We start from the raw sequence: 13,684 nt of genomic DNA on the forward strand, positions 1-13,684 counted from the left end.
CATGACCCAGAGAGTTAAAGAGAATCCAGAGACTGGTAGAAAGTAGTTGTAAATCCTGTATCTGCGTCTCATCCATACCATATAACGAATATCACCATTAAGGGAAAAAAATCAATCGACTAATGAATTTAATAACTACTTTTTCAGATAAGGTACATAAATAATCAACAGTCACTTGTGAGAAGACTGAGTCAGCCAGAGCCAGTCTGACTCCACAACAGGCTGCAAACTGGCAGTTTGGGAGACTAGGCCTTAGTTTCTGTTTCTGAGAACTGGAAAAGTTCAAAAACAATTCCAGGAAAAAAACCACCTCTCACGGGCAGCCAATCAGGAGCTGTCAGAATCAGGAGCCATCACCTGTCTTGAGTCATGTACAGTTTATCTGCAAAAGTCCCTGAAAAGGGCACGTATACCTCTGGAGACTGAGCCAGCCAATCAAAGTAAAGAAAAGAAAAAGTTACCCATTCTACCCTAACAGGCTTTAAATTGACTGCAAAGTCCACACCTCTGTCTTCTATTCTGAGGCATGGTAGATCCCTGCATGCTGGTTATTCTACAGAGTAAGCGGTCTTTACTGTTGCATACTATTTTGAGTCTGCGGTGTCATTCTTCAGCAATTCATGGAGACTTACACTTGAAAATGTACATTAAGATTGACGTTTGGGGAAAACTAAGTCCTAAGTTGAAATGATACACTACTTCCCATCCACTGGTAAAGATGAAGATGATGACATGGAAAATCATTACAACCTTCATGCTTTGCTGAGAGCAAGACAATTGATGCTGACGCTGTGAAAAGTGGTTCCTCTATCAAGTGGTTTTTTCCTTATTCAACTTCAAACAGGATCTTGTATTTTACTATCTCCCTAAATACATGTTAAGCATTATCTTGTCAAGGTCTATAAAACACGGATGTGTTAAAACAGGACTGCAATGATAACTGATGAGGGAACATAGTAGTTTGTTTCTTTGTGTGTAGTTCGAGCTGGTCTTGAACTCACTCCGTAGCAGAAGATGCCCTTCAATTCCTAATCATTCTTACTGGACCTCCAAATTACTTGGATTGCTCATTTCTATTTTCTCACTACAAGTATTTATGGTGCATATGATGTTGCTAAGGCTTATGTCTGAAATATCCTCAGGTCATAAGTTGAAGTTCCTGAATGCTACACTATTCAGAGGTAGGCTTTAGTAAAGTGACTGGCTCGTGATGGCCATGAACTCTTCAATACATCAACTGAATGATTGGCTCACCATTGAGTCACCTATTGAGAGGTAATAGAAACTAAGAAACACAGAAAGGATCATGTCCTTGAAATTACTATTTTGTTCTCTCTTCTTCTGCACTCCCTCTTCTTTTTCTTTCTCTGTCCTTTTCATGACATAAGGCCTACCTAGATTCTCATCCTCAACACAGGCCCAGGGTAAAATGAGCCAATGATCATACACTTAAACCTATGGGTCGCTGAGAAAAGAATATACCTTTCCTCCTTTATGCCAATTTTTGGAAGTGAGAAACTGGTTAATACAAGTCTGTTTTAGAGACTTCTGTGATGTGAGAATTACACTTCTTAATTACTCTGCTCTATAAAATAAAGCAAATAGAACCTCAAACTATGGAATAATGCTAATGGAAACCATGGTAAAAATTGAAGAATAGAGTTCAAGTGTTCACTCATGGGAAGATACTGAGTCTCAAAGGTTTTTGTGTAAGGAAAAATGTAATAGCTGTGTCGGCAAGACAGCTCAGCAGGTAAGAGGTTTTGCCACACAAGCAAGCCTGGTGACCTGGATTCCATGCAGCAGTGAATAAAGTCTTAGTAAAGACACCATAAGTATTTTAATATGTGCATATCCAACATTATTTTCTTCATAGGAGTCTTAATTGCCAGTCATACCTGTTATAAAATATTATAAATTTTAATGCTTTTGTAAAATGTCTCTTCTTCAAATTTTATTGTTTTGTTTCCAGAAAAGTGCAATGGACTATTGTATTGCACAGTCCAGCAAACCCTCATTAAATGCAGAGATTTACCTGCAGATATGATTATCATACATTCAGTTGTCTCTGCTATGAGCCTCAGTAACTACAATTCCGCTTTCTGATGCTGTGCCTTCAAGCTCCTTTCTCATCCTCCACATTTCCTGTGTGCTCTAGACTTCCAGTATATGTCGAAAGCACTGACCCCTTCTTACTCAGTCTTATAAGCATGATGTTGATTGTGCAATTTTCTTTTATTACTTTATAAAAAATTTCTGTTTGCCAGTCAATTAGTTCATGGATGTTTTAGGACATTTTAAAGTTGACATTACATATCAAATTTCATATAAGGTTAATCTTGTAGGCAGCTCACTTCACCTCTTAGCAGTATTCACCAGAGTTTCTTTTTTTCTTGACCAATGTTCTCAAGTGTGTTTTTACTTTTGTGTTTTAGAATAATGATATAATTTACCAGCATCTTTATTCCGTACCTAGTCTCTGTTTTCATCTTTATTGTTTTATTATTTCCATTTCTTGTTTTGTGTTTAAACGTTTGGAGATTTGACTTGTTAGTTTATAGCTATTGTTTTATTTATTTATTTATTTATTTATTTATTTATTTACTATTGTGTGTATGCTCTGTGTCATGGTACACATGTGGAGAACAGAGGACTAATTTTGGGAATGAGTTCTCTATTTCCACCCTAGATGGAACTCAGATCATCAGAATCAAATTCTGGTACTGGACTGGGTAAAAAGTCAAGGATTTTACCTACTAAGGCATTTTTACAGTCCCAGATTTCTATTTTTCTTACATGAACATTTAGAATGTGGTATATTCCCCAGGAGTGACCACCTTAGCTCTATCCTTCAAGGTTTGCTACTGTTTCCACTAGCATTCTTCTATACTTTGGAGTACTATTATACTTTATGGTATAACAAAGAATACCAAAGCATGTTTTTATTTAAAATTACCATTAGTTGTTCCTTCTTGAGTTAGGCGTTACAGTGAAAATGGTCGTCTCTATTCTGCCAAGTATTATAACTTTGTTGAAACATACTTCAAATTGTTTATTGCTGTAGACTGTGTTCTAGTTTGTAAATGTTCTAAGTCACAGAGGAAACCAGAAACAGCTAAAGCAAAAACCAAGAAGCAACCAAAATCATGTGTCCTGCCATCTTTCAGAATTGAATAAATATGCTAAGTTTGCTGTTCAAAATTTCTCTGATTTTTTTTATTACTTCTCCTTAATATTTCCTGGCCTTGTGTTCTTGTGGCATATCCATTTCTGAGTGTGCTGAACCAAATCTCTCTTCCTTAGGTCCACGCATATATCTCAGTACTTTTCTGGCCGTCTGATTTGCTTTGCTTCCTTTTGTGAAGGTTGATAATGTTTATCTGTTATCTAAAGAAATACCTGCATTAGAAAATTAATAAAGGTAGGCACAGTGGAACATGACTACAATACCAACTCTCAGAAGATGGACTGAGGGAAATTGGAAGTTTGAGATTAACCTAGGCTAAGCAGTGAGTTCAAGATCAGCTTAATCTACTTTGTAAGGTATTGTCTTAAAACCAAAGTCAGGGTAGGTCACAAACACAGGACAAGCATGTCTAAGGCCTCAGGGTCAATCCTGGGAGCTAAAAGCAATCAATGATAAATTATTTCTATAGTATCTTTTGTGTTATTTTCTCCTCCCTTTCATTTTTTCTTTTACTTTTATTCATCTATACTGGGTTTTGTGCTCTTGTACTTTGAAGAAAAGTAAAATATATCAAAGTGTATGCCTCAAAAAGGAGGAGTCACTGAGCTGTATAATGTATTATTTTCCTCCCGTCATTTTCCAAAAGTTTAGAAAAATGGAAAACTGAACGCCTTCTCATTTAAACCCTTCTTTTGCTTTCATTGTTGCTTTTCAAGCTTCTCCTAACTCCACTACCACACATAGTTATGTGATAGACTTTCTTTGGGAAAGTCAACCCTCCCAAGCGTCTACGTCCGTCATTGAGTATTGTGAGATATATGAATCTTAGAATCTTCATAGAGTGAGCCTTTATTTTCAGTACTACATTGGAAAACATGGTTAAGTTATTAACTTCTGACAGACTTGGAAAGCATTTAGAATGTAGTCTGGAAATGCACATGTCATGAGTGCCTCATTTGCATAGCTATGTTCTAAGTAACTAATAGCACTTGCCTGATTAAAGTTATGAGCACAACACACTTATGCAACAGTAGTTACTCATCATATTCTTATGTTTTATATGATTTATATTTCTGTCTAAATATTTCAAAAGCCTGCAAATTATGGTGTGTAAGATGTATGGCATAAATTTTCTAGAAAGCAACCTGACAAGAGAGAGACTTTTCAAATTTATGAGCATATAAGGTTTTGAATGGCTGTCTTGTATTATTGCTCTGTATTAAAATGTTAGTAAATGCATCTGTAGATATCAGAGAGGGTTTTGATACTTATTTGTACTTATTACCTACTTTTTGAAAATATTCAGATATTAAAATATTTTAAGTAGAAATATTTTTTCTGTTTTCTAAAATTCTTCCAAATACTTACTCTTTGATTTACAACTTATAGCAATGTGTCTAGGAACATGTAAAATTATTTTATTTTGTATACTTTTTAGAAGTGAAAATAATGTATTATGCATTGTCAAGTCTATAAAGGTTAAATTTGTTGAACGATGGTACAGTACATGTGCTCATGTGAAAAGCCATGCAGTAATAGCAATAACAATAAAAAATTCTGTCTGCTTGTTTTTGAGGCAGGGTTTCTCTGTGTAGTCCTGTCAGTCCTGGAACCCGCTTTGTAAACCCAGCTGGCCTAAAACTCAAAGATCTACCTTCGTCTGCATCCTGATTGCTGGAATTAAATATGTGAGTATGTAGAGGAATTTTAATCCAATAGCATGGCTGCCCTGGCACAGAATGACATCCAAAGAACTTCTAGTTTGGTGTAATCTGGCTGGAATGCAGAGATGCCTTCAGGACACACATTTAATCTCAAATAATGATGGGAAAGTTAGTTTTTAGAAGGAATCAGCCATGTCTAATTGAGGGGCTGTCTGTCAAAGTGATGAATCAGAGAAAGATTAGACAGAATGAGTCAGAGATAGGATATATCCCACTCTTAAGAGAACAGACAGGAAAGAGAGGTAACTTAAGAGAATAGTGAAGAGGGAAAAGGGGAGGAATTTTTACTGGGTGTTTTATAGAGACAGATTGGAAGAGTTAGTTTGAGGCCGAGCAGAACAATCCAGTCAGAAGCCAGTTTGAATCAGTCAGCCTGGAGAGGAGTTCAGGCCAGTACAGCTGAGTTGAACCAGCTGTTTAGAAAGAGGTAGAAAGGGTGAGTTTATTCAGCAGTAAGCTTCCAAGATGACAATTATATCTGGTGAATAAAAGTTACTTTTACATGTGTCACTATTCCTGGTTAAGATATTGAAATTATATTAATATATACTAGCTCTATAATATTTAAAATTATATAGAACTGTATAATCATTATATACAAGTTGTATGAAATGTTGTGTGCTTTTTCCTCTAAAACAAATATTTGAGTTAGATGCTGCTATCATTCACCAACACAAAATAGACTTCAATTTCATTAAGTAAATTTTCCTATGTTGCACCAAAACTAAGTGTCAGTCCTCCTTGGAAAAGCCCAGAAATTTGTATTCAAAGAAAATGGCTTTGGTTACTATGGTAATGATATTGCTCCCACTTTATTTACATGAAGTAAAATTGTCCAGTTATGCCAAGTTTTCAGCAACATTCAAATTAGAAAAATAAAATGTATTGCTACCTATTGAAATATTTTTGATAGCTTTTTTCAAAATCGAAGATTTAGAGCAATTCCAAATTATATGATTATTTTTATTTTTCAAAAATTTCTATAATCTTGTGCTCATTTAGAACACAAAACATTAATGTATATAAAACCTTTTTATTCAATTGGGAATTAAAATATTTTCAAGGGATATACATTCTCCTATTATTGAATGATTGTTAACTAAAATATAACTGTTAAAGAGACACTTGCTCAACGATGTTCATTGATGCCCTATTCATAATAGTTAGAAATTGGAAACAGCATAGATAGCCACCAACAGATGAATGGATAAAGAAAATGTGGTATATTTACACAATAGACTGTTACTCATCTGTGAAAATAGCATGAAATTAACAGGAAAGTGGATAGAGCTAGAAAAAAATTATTATCAGTGAGGCAGCCCAGACATGGAAAGACAAATATGGTATATATTTACTTATATGTAAATATTACCTGTCAAGTCTTTGATAAGCAAGCTACAATCCATATAACCACAGAGATTAGGTATAGAGTAAGGGAATAATGGGAAAAGATAGACCTCTCAAATAGTTCTCCCATCAACATTTGCTATACCTAGATCAATACCTTCCTAATAGATTGTAATAAATACATAGACCCACAGACTGACAATGTACACATTGAGAGACCTTGGCACACTCATTCCAATAAGAGATGTCTCCATCAAATCTCTCCTCTCAGGGATCAGGGAATCTTACAGAAGAGGAGGCAGAAAAGTTATAGAAAGCAGAGGGGATGGAGGATAGTAAGCAAACAGGCCTTCTGAATTAAGTGGATCAATGCACGCAAGAAATCACAGAGATTGTGACAGTGTGTACAAGGTTGCATAGGTCTGTGACAGATGGGTTCCGAGTGCTGAGCAGAGTGGACCTAAGGCCCCGTTCCTGGCCCTGAAGTTATTCAATTGATAACTACTTGCAGATGAAAATTTAGGTTTCTCCAATGAAGTCTTACTGTGCATATAAACCACTCTTAAGGGCAGGCCCTATGCCCAGCAGTAGATGGCCAACAGAAAATGACCTCAATGGCATCTTGAAGGTTTGCTCATAATTTTTGTCAGTGGTTTTATCATCATCATTATCACAATAATAATAATAATAATAATAATAATAAATTATTATTATTATTATTATTATTATTGTCTTATTAACTTCATAGGTCCTATGCGTAGTATATGCTATGGCTTCATGTTTTTCTGTATTTCTGTATATATTCCTTGTGCTTTTTCCTTGACTCTTTTTTCTTTGTTTACTTGTTTTTAACATTATTATTATTATTCTGATGCCTTATTTATTTATTTTTGTTGGTAAAGATAGAAAGATTATGGATTCAGATAGTAGGGGAGGATCTCAGAGAAGTTATATCTTGGAAACCATAATCAGAATACATTGTATAAAAAATAGTTTTCAATTAAAGAAACAAAGAAAACAGAAAAACGTAATCACAAAATTTGCTGAAACTGGATGAGCTTGGGTTGAATACTGCTACTAATAAATAATAATAAAGCACAGAGTGACATTTTACACATCTCCTGTGGTGAATACAATTATAAACCCATAATAATAATAATTATTTGTGATATTGTGCAGCAACTTGTTGAACTAATATGCAACATTTGCAGGAATGAGAAAATGGTTTAAACATTTTAGAAAATAGTGTGATAGCTTCTAATAAAATGAAGCATGTATTTTATATATGACACAAAATTCTATGCTATGTATTGATCAAACAAACTAAAGCAATGTCCACATAACGATTTATCATATGGTTTTCATAGTCACTCTATTAATAATAGTCATCAAAAAATGGAAACTAGTCCTACAAGTAGTGAATGATTAAACAAACTGTGGCACATCCATTCAGTTAGATACTATCTATCAAATAGAGTAATATATTATTAACACACACGCAACAGCATACATAGATGAATCTCAGATATATGATACTAAATGTAACATGCCAGGCTCAGAGAACTATACAGTGTATAATTCCATTTAAATAAAATTTTAGACACTTCAGTATTCTAGTAACAATAAATAGAGACCAGGTGTGGAAAGAACAGATTGGCACAAGGACACTCTGGTATAATGGAAATGTTCTAAAACTGCATTGTATACAAGATATGATTGCTCAGACTTGCCAAACACCAAGAATATAAAGCTAAGACATCTCACTGGATGCAAATTGTACTTCAGTAAAACTGATGTTTCAAATTATACATATTTAAAATATTTGCTTAAGAAAAAATCTCCTTCTTGTCTTTCTTTCCTATATGTGTTTTATTTTCATTTAGTGATATGTTCCACGAGTAGTAAAAATGTAATTAAAAGGAACCAAAGACTGTGATACAATTTGCCTTTTCTACATTGAAGGCCTAATGCTTACATGCAATGGTGGCTGTAGGAAGAAATAGTAATAAACCCTCCTGTCCCTGCAGCAATATAAACTGTTTAAGGAGAGCTCAGATCATTTGCGGATGATAGAGTCATTGTTCCCAGAGCAAGCAAGTTTCATTCCATTCCTGCAGCTGCATAAAGGACAGCTCTCTGCTCTCTGCAGAAATGGCTTTAAAATATATCCTAGGAGACTCTAGGCATGCACTGTGGCAGTCTCAGAACATAAACCAGGTTAAACTAACAAAGCTCTTATGCTTCCACCGATCTAAGGCATTCTATTACCAGAGGAACGAAGAAAAATATCCTCTGAGTATGCGTCAAAGTCTTAAGACTTGTATCCCAGAAGAAATACCATTTAAAATCAGGTTAAATTAAAATCCCCATGATTTGGCTTTGTGGATGATCTGGATCATTGACGAATAAACAGAACACATAGATACAAATAGAAAGCTCATCTATCACCTTCAATTTGAAGTCAAGCCCCACTAGTTCATGCGTACTTTATTGGGCAAGATTATAGAAGTGGGATATCATAATTAAAACTCTGCATTTTGTTACTACAGAAGTTGCTTTTTAAAATCTTGTTAAATCTGGATTAGTCTATTCACTATGACATCTGTCTTGCTAGCAACACAGAAATATATTAATAATACATTTGAGGTACTCTCAGAGGACTTGCATCAGCGACTTTGAGGACATAGTACACAAAAAGAGAAATGTCATTGAGAGCTATTTTGATTTCACAATATTCTTGATCATCATGCTGTTTATTAAGATTCATTAAAAGTCCATCATGCTAATTTAACAGGGAAAATCTAATAGATTGCTATTGGATAGCTTCCACTAAATTAATGTGGAAGAATTATAAGAAAAGCTTTAGCTGCTAGCATTAAAAATTAAAAAAAATCTATAATGATATATTAATTACCAGCAAGCATCAATGTAATTTATGAAGAATTTTAAATCTTAATCTTTTGCAGATATTTTAGAAAAATGCTTGGGTTTTGTTTATTTTCATTATAATTTGTATCTATAAATTGTAATATATATTTATTTACACATGTAATTATATGTGATTTTAGTTCACATTACTTATTCTATAAGTATACCAGCTCAGAATATTATAGAAGGCACCTGTTTTAAAAATAGGAATCCCAGTAGTTCTATTTTGTCAATGAAGACTCTGGAACTAGATTTTGGGGCAAAAACTTGCTAGCTCAGAAAAGGCAGAGAAAGCACCCAGCTAAACGTCTTACTCCACTGACGTTGCAGAAGGAAAAAGATCTTTCTTTTTCTTTTCCACCGTGTCTTAAATACCCTTCAACTCAAAGACCCTCCTTTCTTTTTCCTGGGTTTTCTTCTGTTCACTTCCTGTCACCTGGTTTCCTGCTCTGCCTATCTCTTGACCTATCATTGATGTTAGCTCTTATTTACAGAAAGTTATTGGGTTAAGGATGTGTGAGGGCTGAGCCACACCACACTAAGGGTTTTCTGTTTCACAATCATGAGGTCCACAATGCGATCAAATATCTTGCAACATTTCCCCCTTTTTGCCTAAATAAGAGACTTTCTCTAACATTGACAATCTATTATCTGGAAAGAATTGGATTCACAATGTCCAGTCCATTTGCATTTGGCAAACTTGGAGAAAGTACTCTATCTAACCTGTCTTGGCGAGGCCAAAGTTATGTACTTAAATCAGTTTCTATCATAACTATCATAAGGTCTTTTTCTATCATAAGGTCTTTTTAGACCTTAAAACATTTTTCTCAAATCCTAAAGAACTTAGGCTTAACTGTAAGACTATATCTGTCTAGAAGTCAACTTCATCAGATACCTGAGAAGGATAAATATGGCCTGAAGAAACAGGAAGTGCAGAGCAAGTAGCTTCCTAAGAAGCTACGAAATGACAGAGACCTGGACAGAGATGCTGGCCACCTGAACAGTCACCCACAATTCCTCTGCAATGTTGGAACACCAAAATTTTTTGGCTTTCCAAAAAAAAAAATGCTTTCCAAAATGTTGTAGTTGGCAGTCTTAGGATTAATTATTTTTGAGTTCAATGATCTGTAGAGTGTTCATGTTAGTCTCATATGAACTCAACAATTTGAGTGTCCTGAGCAGTTTGTCGTCTAAAGCTAATCATTGGGTGGGATCTGTCAGCTTAGTGGTAATCCTGGCTAGGTAGAACATAGCACTGATCCCACTGATTGTGCAGAACACTGCAGTAGAAAAGTCATGGGGGCATTACCACAATCCAGGTGAATTTGTCATTGTGAAGCCTAATAATCTTCTTGGAAACCTAAAAATTTATTGTTGGGAATGGTAGAAAAAAATCTTTTAAATGGCATATTCAACAAATCTCAGAAAGATTTGAGGGCCAGAATCTTTTAAGTATATCCAAGATAGAGAATCTTTGTTCCTAGTTGCTTGCTTCAAACTCAAACCTGAAAATACAGGAAACTAGATGAAGCTTATTTTGAGAATTAATTAGTACTTTATATGACAACAGAAAAAAATATATAAAATATATTATATAATATATATTATATATACATGTATATACATATAATACACACACACACACACACACATATATATATATAATATTACACATTTTGAGATAATACTAATTACTACCTTAAGAAAGGTTTTAAAGAGTCAAATGATACCCAAAACATTATGAGATTAATACCAATATAATAGACCCTTATTTTTTGTTTTCTTCTGTCCCATGCCAGGTGGCTCTTCTGATATGAGATAGAAGTTTTGGATTTTCCTTGAAAAAGTATGGATAGGTTTACAGATGGAAAAGAGCCAAGCTCCAACCCCAAAGCCAGTTTTTAATTTTCAGTTGAATTGGGATCATGTAAAGACCATTTGCCAGTTATTTCTGTAGAGGGCAGTGATACTATTTGGCCAATTTACTCTTTTTTTGGGGATGGGTGCATTCTCTCTTGAAAACTCAAAAGCTAATGTCTAACAGAGTAGTAGGTAGGACAGTTGGTTCATTTGAAAGAGCAGTACCTATTGTGTCCTGCTTAAGGACACCCTAGACAGTCTGTAACTGTTCTTGATAATACCTTTCTAATATTTTTTCCCAGAAGCATTCTTTATTTTATGGGTTGTTTCTGAGATTGGAGGCATGTTAACCTGTGTTTTTCTTTTCATTGCTGCAACAAATGACATCTCCATAAATTCATGGCTATACTTGCCACATATGGTTTGAGTTTTCCTATTTGTCCTTCTGGCTTTATACACTTGACCCATCTCTCACTTTGTTTTATTTGAGATAAAATTCCAACCCTTAGCAGCTGAATATTTACCTCCTAAAGAGGTCAATCTGATTGCCGAGATTTTGGTGAAATTATTGTTACATCTGTTCCTGTGGCTACTAAATCTTCCATTTCAATGTCATTCATTTGTATTTTTAACTTTGCTCTCTGATCATTTATAGCAGTTTGCCAAAATACTTGTTCTCTGGTCCCTCCTGAACTTTTTGTCTTGTCTACTGAAGCTGTTCTGACCTTAATTATATCCAGAGCAGTGTTGTTTTTAACAACAGAAATTAAATCTTTTAATTGATCTGTAGTTGAGTTTCTCTAACACAGGTAAGGAATGATTGAATCAAACTTGATATTGGGGCCTTCAGGGGGTCCCCTAGAGTGTTTCCCAATGGTAAAGGGTTATCTTTCCTGTCCCTTGTTGATCTGTATTAATTAGTCTAATGCTGGCCTTTCCACACCTGTATATTTCGGAAGGCTGAGACCTTCTTTTTGAATTGGTTCTAGAAAAAATATTGTTTCTAAGAATCCCTTGCCTACAACCCCTTTTCAAGTGACTTTGTTCACAACAATTAAAACATCTGCCAGTTTGCTTTTCTCAGGTTTTTAGAAATTACTTCTCCTACCAGATCATCATTGAAAACCTGAGATCAAATATCAGCCATATGTCTAATCCATTCCTTTATTGGTGCTGATTTTGCTGATCTTGCCTTAAAGGTCTAATCACCACTTTACATTCTGAGTTGGCATTTTCAAAAGCCAAAGGTTTAATCAGTGTTTTTCTGACTTCTTAATCTGATATTATTCTATTTATGATTGAAGTTAATATTTGAGAAAAATCAGTGCAGGTTTCTTTGGGGCCTTGTATAATTTTAGTAAATGACTCAGCCTTCTTTGCTGACTCTTCAACCTTGTCCCAACCCTTTAAAGCTGGTAAAAGACAGAGCACCAAAGTGTGATCATCATATTCAAGCTGACTTTATAACAGCATACTGACCTTCAACCAGTAAGTGATCTTGAGAAATATCAATGCCTCTAGCTTAATTTCCTTATTATATGGCCCTAGCTTCCTCTTTCCACTATGTTTACCATTGTAACCAAGGACCAGCTTTCAATATTGTTGTTGCCAAATCTTTCCAATCTTGAAGGATAATTCTGTTTTGAGTTGCCCAAGAATCTAATATCTGTTTCACATAGAGTAGATGCATACAATATAAAATGACCACTTCCTTAAGATTCCCCAAATCTAATTTGTCTATAGGATTTCATTTGGTTTTTCATAACTTTGGGGATACATGTCATCTGCTGGTAGGCCTGAATATTTTTCTTATTCTGATTTGTAAGTCTCTCTGATTTTCTGTCTAAGGCTTGTATCTTACCAATCCACTTTTTCTTTGAGTGGGTATAGAAAACCATTATGGCTAGTAAGAATGAAGTATAGAATAACAAGAATAATAGTCATAATCAGTGTTGAGCCAATTTCAGTTAAGTTATTTAGCTTTTCATTTTCTGTTTCTATTTTCAGGCCATGTAGAGTAGCACTATACAGAGTCCTCAAGCCTTCTATTATGGTACTTCCCATCCCTAACTCTCTCTTTGCAGACTTCCCAGATGAGTTACCAAATGTAACGGCTTCTCAGTTTTTCTATAGTGTGAGCTCTCTGTCTGTGGGGTCTTGCCACAAGTTGGAGTACCAAAATGTTTTTAAAACAAAATCTCAAACATTCACTTTACCAAATGAAGACTCAGGAACCATATGTTGTGAAAACCTGGTAGCTCAGAGAGGTAGAGAAAACACCCAGCTAAACTTCTTACTGAACTGATGTCCCAGAAGGAAAAAGCTCCTTTTCCTGTACCTTCTCCACAATGTCTTAAAAATCCTTCAACTCAAAGGTCTTTCTTTCTCTTTTCTTGTTTTTGTTGTTGTTGTTGTTCAATCCCTGTTAACTGACTCTACCTACCTCTTGACCTATTGCTGACTTTGTTTAGCTCTTGTTTACAGAAAACTCTTGGGTTAAAAGTGTGTGCTAGGGCCGCCACACCAAAACTATTTTTTTTATGGTAAACAGAAAGCTCTTGGTTAAAAGGTGAGTGCCAGGGCTGAGCCACACCATAACAAGATTTTTTTCAGTTTACAGTCTTAGGGTTGACAATGT

This window comes from Grammomys surdaster, unplaced genomic scaffold (assembly GCF_004785775.1).
Source record: "Grammomys surdaster isolate TR1022 unplaced genomic scaffold, NIH_TR_1.0 126028, whole genome shotgun sequence".
Classification (NCBI taxonomy): domain Eukaryota; kingdom Metazoa; phylum Chordata; class Mammalia; order Rodentia; family Muridae; genus Grammomys; species Grammomys surdaster.